Raw genomic sequence first — 6,410 nt, 5'->3', positions numbered from 1 at the left:
TAGATTACATTATAGATGGTTGTGAGCCACCATGTGGTTGCTGGGAATTGAACTCAGGACCTCTGGAAGAGCAGTCAGTGCTCCTAACCACTGAGCCATCTCTCCAGCCCCTCATTTAACTTCTTAAGTCAATATGCAAAGTAACAGATTTCATCGTAGTATCTTAATACATAGATAGGCATCAACTACACTCTGTTTTCTCTCATTCCCTCCCCCACTGCTCCTCCCCCCTCCAGACATTCAACCTTAGACAACCTCTCTTGCTTTTCTTCAGTGGGGATGAGAGGAAGGGGGAAGCCATGCCTAGCCTAGGCCACGGCTGGTAAACGGGAGGGTTGGATACACGCTCAGGTCAGCCTCAAGCCCCTGAAATGTCTGCACCACACAGCGTAACTGCTGTGGTCTGGAAACACTTAGCCTGGCTCCTCTTGCAGAGGCAGGGTCACCTGCTATTTTTATAGCTGTTTCTATACACAGTGACCGTTGCCCTGAGAACCAAACTGTGCCGGGTACCCAAACACCTGTTTGTTATCTGTGAGGAAGGAAAATTCACGGATGGGTTGCAGAGTGCTAGAAGTCTGAGCCCTCTGAGCTCCCCTATCCACTTGCTGCCAAGGGCAGGCCTGAAAGAGCCCCTCTAGTGCATTTGACGGTCATGGGGATTGTTAGGGGAAAGCCAGCTCAGAGGTTTCCTCTTCAACACCGTCACCGCATAGCAAGGAAACACAATGAAGGCATTGAAGCGAGCAGCTTGTCATGTAATGTCCCAGCCCGATTGTCAGAAGGCATGGCAGGTTTTCCAGGTCACGCCTCATTGTCTCCCTCTTTCTGTGGCACAGTGAAGGACTGGATTTGTTCTCAATGTTCGCTGGTGGTTTAAATCCCAAATCAGATCTGGGCCCCGCCGAAAGACTCACCTCTCAAGCGTCTCAGCTCTCCTACTGTTTCATCAGAACGTGGAATCCGCAGCCTGTGTTAAGAGCTGCAGAATGGGATCCTGGGAAATGATTCCCACTGGGCGCTCCTCAGGGCTGACACGCTGCGGTTTGCCAGATCCCCTGGGCTAAGTAAGCCATTTTGTTGTAGGTAGTGTCAGAACCAGCCCTGACTTCACTGAGCGGAAAGCCAAGAAGAGAGAGGTGCATAGAGGTAGTTCATTACCCAGCATTTCCACAGCTGGATGCTGTCGGCAGGTGCCAGGTGTGTTGGCGCACACCTTTAATCCCAGCACTTGGGAGGCAGAGGCAGGTGGACCTCTGTGAGTTTGAGGCCATCCTGGTCTGCAAAAGAGTTCAGGACAGCCAAGATAACACAGAAAAACCCTGTCTCAAACCCCCCCCCCAAAAAAAAGAAAGAAAGAAAGAAAAGAAATAGCCTTGAAGCACAGGTAAAAGTAAAATATACTAATATGATTAGGAAGCAATGACTGTTTTTAGTACTTATTACTTTAAAATTAATCAGTTGCTTGCCGGGCATGGTGGCAAAGGTCTGTAATCCCAGCAAGGGGGTGGGGGTGGGGGGGGAGGGCAGCAGAGGAGGGCAGATCTCTGGGTTTTTTAGATAGGGCATATTAGTCACACTTCTCTTAGAGGACTAGAACCGATAGAATGAATATATTTGAAAAGTGGACTTACTGCTGGGCCTGCACCTCACATGTTTACTCTCAGCACTTGCGGGGCGCAAGCAAATGGATCGATCTCTGTGAGTCCGAGGCCAGCCTGGTCTACATGTAGAGTTCCAGGTATGCTAAGGTCATACAGTGAGACCCTGTCTCAAAAAGGGGGAGGTGGGCTATCAGATTGTGTGGATAGTCTACCAAAGGTGCTTAACACGGGGAGGCTAAGCATGCGCTAACTGCTTTGTCCGGGAGCCTGGATGTCTCAGCAGGCGGTGCTGTAGGCTGCAATTTTCTTAGGAGCCTGAGTGAGGTATCCGGTGCAAGAATGCTGCAGTAAAAAAAAAAAAAAGAATGCTGCGGTAGCAGCAACAGAATACATGAGCCTGCTCGAGGCTCATTTTCACAGAAGTGAGATAGCGCACGTGGGCATGCTGAACAGGTTCTGATACCATGCCCCAGACATCTCAGCCTCCAGAACTGTGAGCCAAATGAACTTATTTAATATTCTATCATAGTTAAAAAAAAAAAAATCGGGCAAGTTGCTTACCTTTCTCTGAGACTTCTGCTGCCTCTGGCTGGACAGAGGACTTCAGCCTGTCTGAGAAGGGTAGTGGAGAAGAGCTCAATTTAGAACAGTCTCTTCCAGATTATCCCAGTCGGGAAGATGCCAGACCTTTAATTACAAATGCCAGGTTTGGGTCAGGCATGGTGGCGCATGCCTTCAATCCCGGCACTCGGGAGGCAGAGGCAGGTGGATCAACGTGAGTTCCAGGCCAGCCTGGTCTACAAAGTGAGTCTAGGACAGCCAAGGTTATACAGAGAAACCCTGTCTCAAAAAACCAAACCAAACCAAAAGTAAACAAAAAACAAAAACAAATCACAGGTTTTGGATTTCTCTCTACCCACATAACTTGATTAAACAAAGATGGCATACTGGTTTGTTTACATTGCTGTAACAAAGCACAACAATCTGAGCAGCTTAAACAACACAAATGTATTGTTTCATGGTTCAAAAGGCTGGAGAGCTGAGTTCAAGCCGTCAGCAGGACTGACATGTTTTTCCTTAGCCTGGAAGGATGGGCTGTGTCCCATGCCGCTGTCCTTGGCTTGTAGAAAGCCAGCTGGCTGGCTGCACAGCCTTTTCAGAGCATTCCCTTCTTCTGCGTTGTCCCCTCCCCTGAGGAGTGGTGCCTGACCTTGAACTTGCTTTTTGGCTGAGCATGGTCTCGAACTCCTGATCTTTCATCCTGTCCATCACAGTTGCGGGCATAAACAGTGACTGCTACCACAACTAGTTTACTTGGGGCTGAGGATCAAACCCAGGGCTTCATGAACGCTAGGCAGGCTACGCTAGAAACAGAGATACAGCCCCAACTCTTTTATAAGGGCACAGATCATTCTGGAGCAAGGTTCACACTAGCATGGCCTCATCTTGGTTAGCGATATCTGTAGCACCCCTATTTCCAAATAAGATCAACCTTTGTGGTCCCAGGAGTTAGAAAGCCAGCATATGGAAATGGAGTAAGAGGCACAATTCAAGCCATAACGGTATCTGGCCATGTGAATCTGGAGAGAAAGTGATGTGCTGTGTGCTCATGAGATGAAACACTCACAGGCTGTGTACACCGTGTCTTAATGTAGTTTTACCTCTAAATGCCTTCTGCGGCTGCCAAGCACTCACTCAAGTGAGGGTGGCTCACCTGCCAAGTGTTCACTCAAGTGAGGGTGGCTCACCTGCCTTCTTGTTCCTTTGCTATTGGTCCCTCTGGTCGGTTGGTCTATATGAATGAATGCCTGAATATTTTTGAGAATTCGCAGATATAAACAGTCAACTGTAGATATGCAATATCTATGATCATACATGTATGTATGTATGTATGTATGTATGTGTGATGATATATGTATATATTAATACTATATAGTTTCAAATCAACATATACTTCTTATACCAACAGTACACGTCACATAAAATATACGCCCACAAATAGACATTTTAAGGGAAGAAATGAAAACATTGTATTATAGACATTGTATTCATTTCCTCCTGTGCCCCTTTTGTGTTGTATTGAATACACCCCACTTTGAAGACCTCTTCCCACTACTACTTTCTGACAAGGAAGTTTTCGTAGAGGAATTCGTTAGCTGAAATAGAGCAGTGGCCTAGTTGTTCTCAGTGGCTTGTCCCTTACCCTAAAGCACAGAAACCTGTTCCTGAAATGGGTGGAGACCCACAGAGCACCCTGATTTACATGGAAAGAAAACCGCACCAGTCCAGTGTATTGCTAAATGTCATGCCCATTCTGTGGCAACCAAACACAGTGGGCTGACCCTTTCTGCCAGGCCTGAGGGCCGACACCCTGCCTCTCTGCAGTCCGCACGCAGCTTCTTCTTTATTCTCATTAGAACCCCAGCGTGTTAAGGCTTGTCCATTCCCTACCCTGCTTGGAACTTCAGCACAGGCTGCTGTGTCCTTCCTGTCAATGAAAATGCAGAGATGGATGCCAAACTTGCAGGAGGAGCCAGGAGCTGTCAGCAGTACAAAGCAAAATGCTGAGTTCTACATGCTGGGAACAAACAAGGAGATGCCATCCAAGACCTGGGCTTAGCTCTGAGGACCACGCAGCCTGTGCTTGACCACGCCGCCACTCTTGAATAGTGTCACCCCACTAGTCTGACTGGAAGTCCTCAGGTGAGGACGCTAGTCCTCATTGTAGTAGGTGCAGAAAAAGGCACCTTTGTGATACGGCATTGCTCACCCAGAGGCTCGAGAACCAAGGAAGTCCTCGGAATAGAATGCATGATCCAGCGCTTACATTAGGGGCCTTTGGAGAGTTCCACTAACTAGTCACTTGCCCAAGGCCTAGCATATGGCTTTGTCCTGGTAGTAACTGCAGTGTGGCCAAGAAGAAACAACAAGTTGCTGCTCCCTGATAACTGTCATAAATGTGGGGGCTTTGGGCAAGTTAACTACATTTAACCCTGTCTGCTTACTGATGGCAGGTTCTGAATCAAGAAGATGTGTGCCAATACACAGTCCTGAGAAAAGTCAGCTGATAACAAAATCAAGGTTTGCTAAAATAATGCTTCCCCAGACGTTTCAGAGCCTGCCTGATACCTGCCCCTTCAACCAATAACTTAGAGGTGACCATTTAAAGCCCATGATCATAAAGCAAACTTTCTAGATATATGTTGAGGAGAACTGCTACTTGGTATCGGCCTGAAAGGGTTAACTAAGGATTTTGGGGAAGAGCTCAGGGGCTGCCCCTCCTGGAAGGGTTGGGTGGCTCTGGCTCTGCTCCCATAAGTCTTGGCAGTAGCTCCTTGTGAACTTCTTGATAAAGGAAACAGTTGTTGGTTCAAGGTGAGGGAAGGCTTATGGTTATCTTCTTTCTTGTTCGTGAAATTGTCTCCCTTGACTGATTCCCAGAACGTGTTTAGTCTAATAGGTGTGAGAACCAAGTTTGTTATTGGTAATATTATTGAATAACTAATGTTACGTGCCAAGCCAGAATATGCTACTTTAGAATAGTATAAAAGCTGTACTTAAGAAATAAACCATTGCTATTTGCCACCGGAGCAATAGTCCGCCCGTTTCTTAAGGCTACTTGCCACCAGAGCAGTAGTCCGCCTGTTCAAGGCTACTTGCCATCAGAGCAGTAGTCCGCCTGTACTCAAGACGTTCGCGGAGCTGGTCTCCGTCAATATGTAACATTCTACTTGAAAATTAATACGAGGTGGGTATGGAGATGGGGAAGGATAGGAGATAGCTCAAGGATAGCCTGGGCTGCATAGAGAGACCCTGTCTCAACAAATGTGGTGGTGGCTTGAATGATTGCCCCCCCACCCATGCTTAGGGAGCGGTATCAGTAGGTGTGGCCTTCTTGGTGTAGGTGCTGTCTTTTTAGAGGAAGTGCGTCACTGTGGGGCGGGCTTTGGTGTTTCAGAAGCCCAAGCCAGAGTGAGTGGCTGTCTCTCTTCCTGCTGTCTATATGAATTCAGACGTAGAACTCTCTGCACCTCCGGCATCATTTCTGCCTTGCTGCTGTCATGCTTCCTGCCTTGAACACAACTGACTAAACCTCTGAAACTGTAAGCCAGACACAATTAAATGGTTCCCTTTATAAGAGTTGCAGCAGTCATGGTGTCTCCTCACAGCAATAGAATATAAACTAAGATAGCAAATGAAACACAAATCGTTAATTAGTATGAGTTTTTCATATAAATTGTTTTAGGAGGGGTATCATTAGAAAAAAAAATGCCACATAATTCCTCAGCATACTGATGTCCACCTAGTGGTCACAAAGCCTCCCACTCACTTCCTTGCTTCCATTGTATTCTGCACAATGTCAATGCCTGTTATCACATTGACATTTGCAGTAGGAAGCTCTCTAAAACCTAATTGTCTTTGAAATTAAAAGAGTATATTAGCCAGGCAGTGGTGGCGCACGCCTTTAATCTCAGCGCTTGGGAGGCAGAGGCAGACGGATCTCTGTGAGTTCGAGGCCAGCCTGGTCTACAAAGTGAGTCCAGGACAGCCAAGGCTACACAGAGAAACCCTGTCTTGGGGGGTGGGGAGTATATTGCCCATCCTAGGACTCCAGGCAAGCTAGCAGAGGGTAGCAATAGCTATTTCTCTGAAGTCTGCGTTTGGAAGGGACACTCTTTGCACTTGTAGCTGTGCTCCGTTCTTTCATGAGAACCATAACGAAGATGGACCGGCCCAGGCTGGAGCAGCCCTGAGCTGTGCACAGCGATGGCCTTCAAGGAAGTGGAGCAGGAAACTGGCATGTAG

The sequence above is a fragment of the Acomys minous genome, assembly GCF_964271855.1.
Source record: "Acomys minous genome assembly, chromosome: 8".
Taxonomy (NCBI): domain Eukaryota; kingdom Metazoa; phylum Chordata; class Mammalia; order Rodentia; family Muridae; genus Acomys; species Acomys minous.
Note: the sequence above shows the minus strand (reverse complement) of the source record.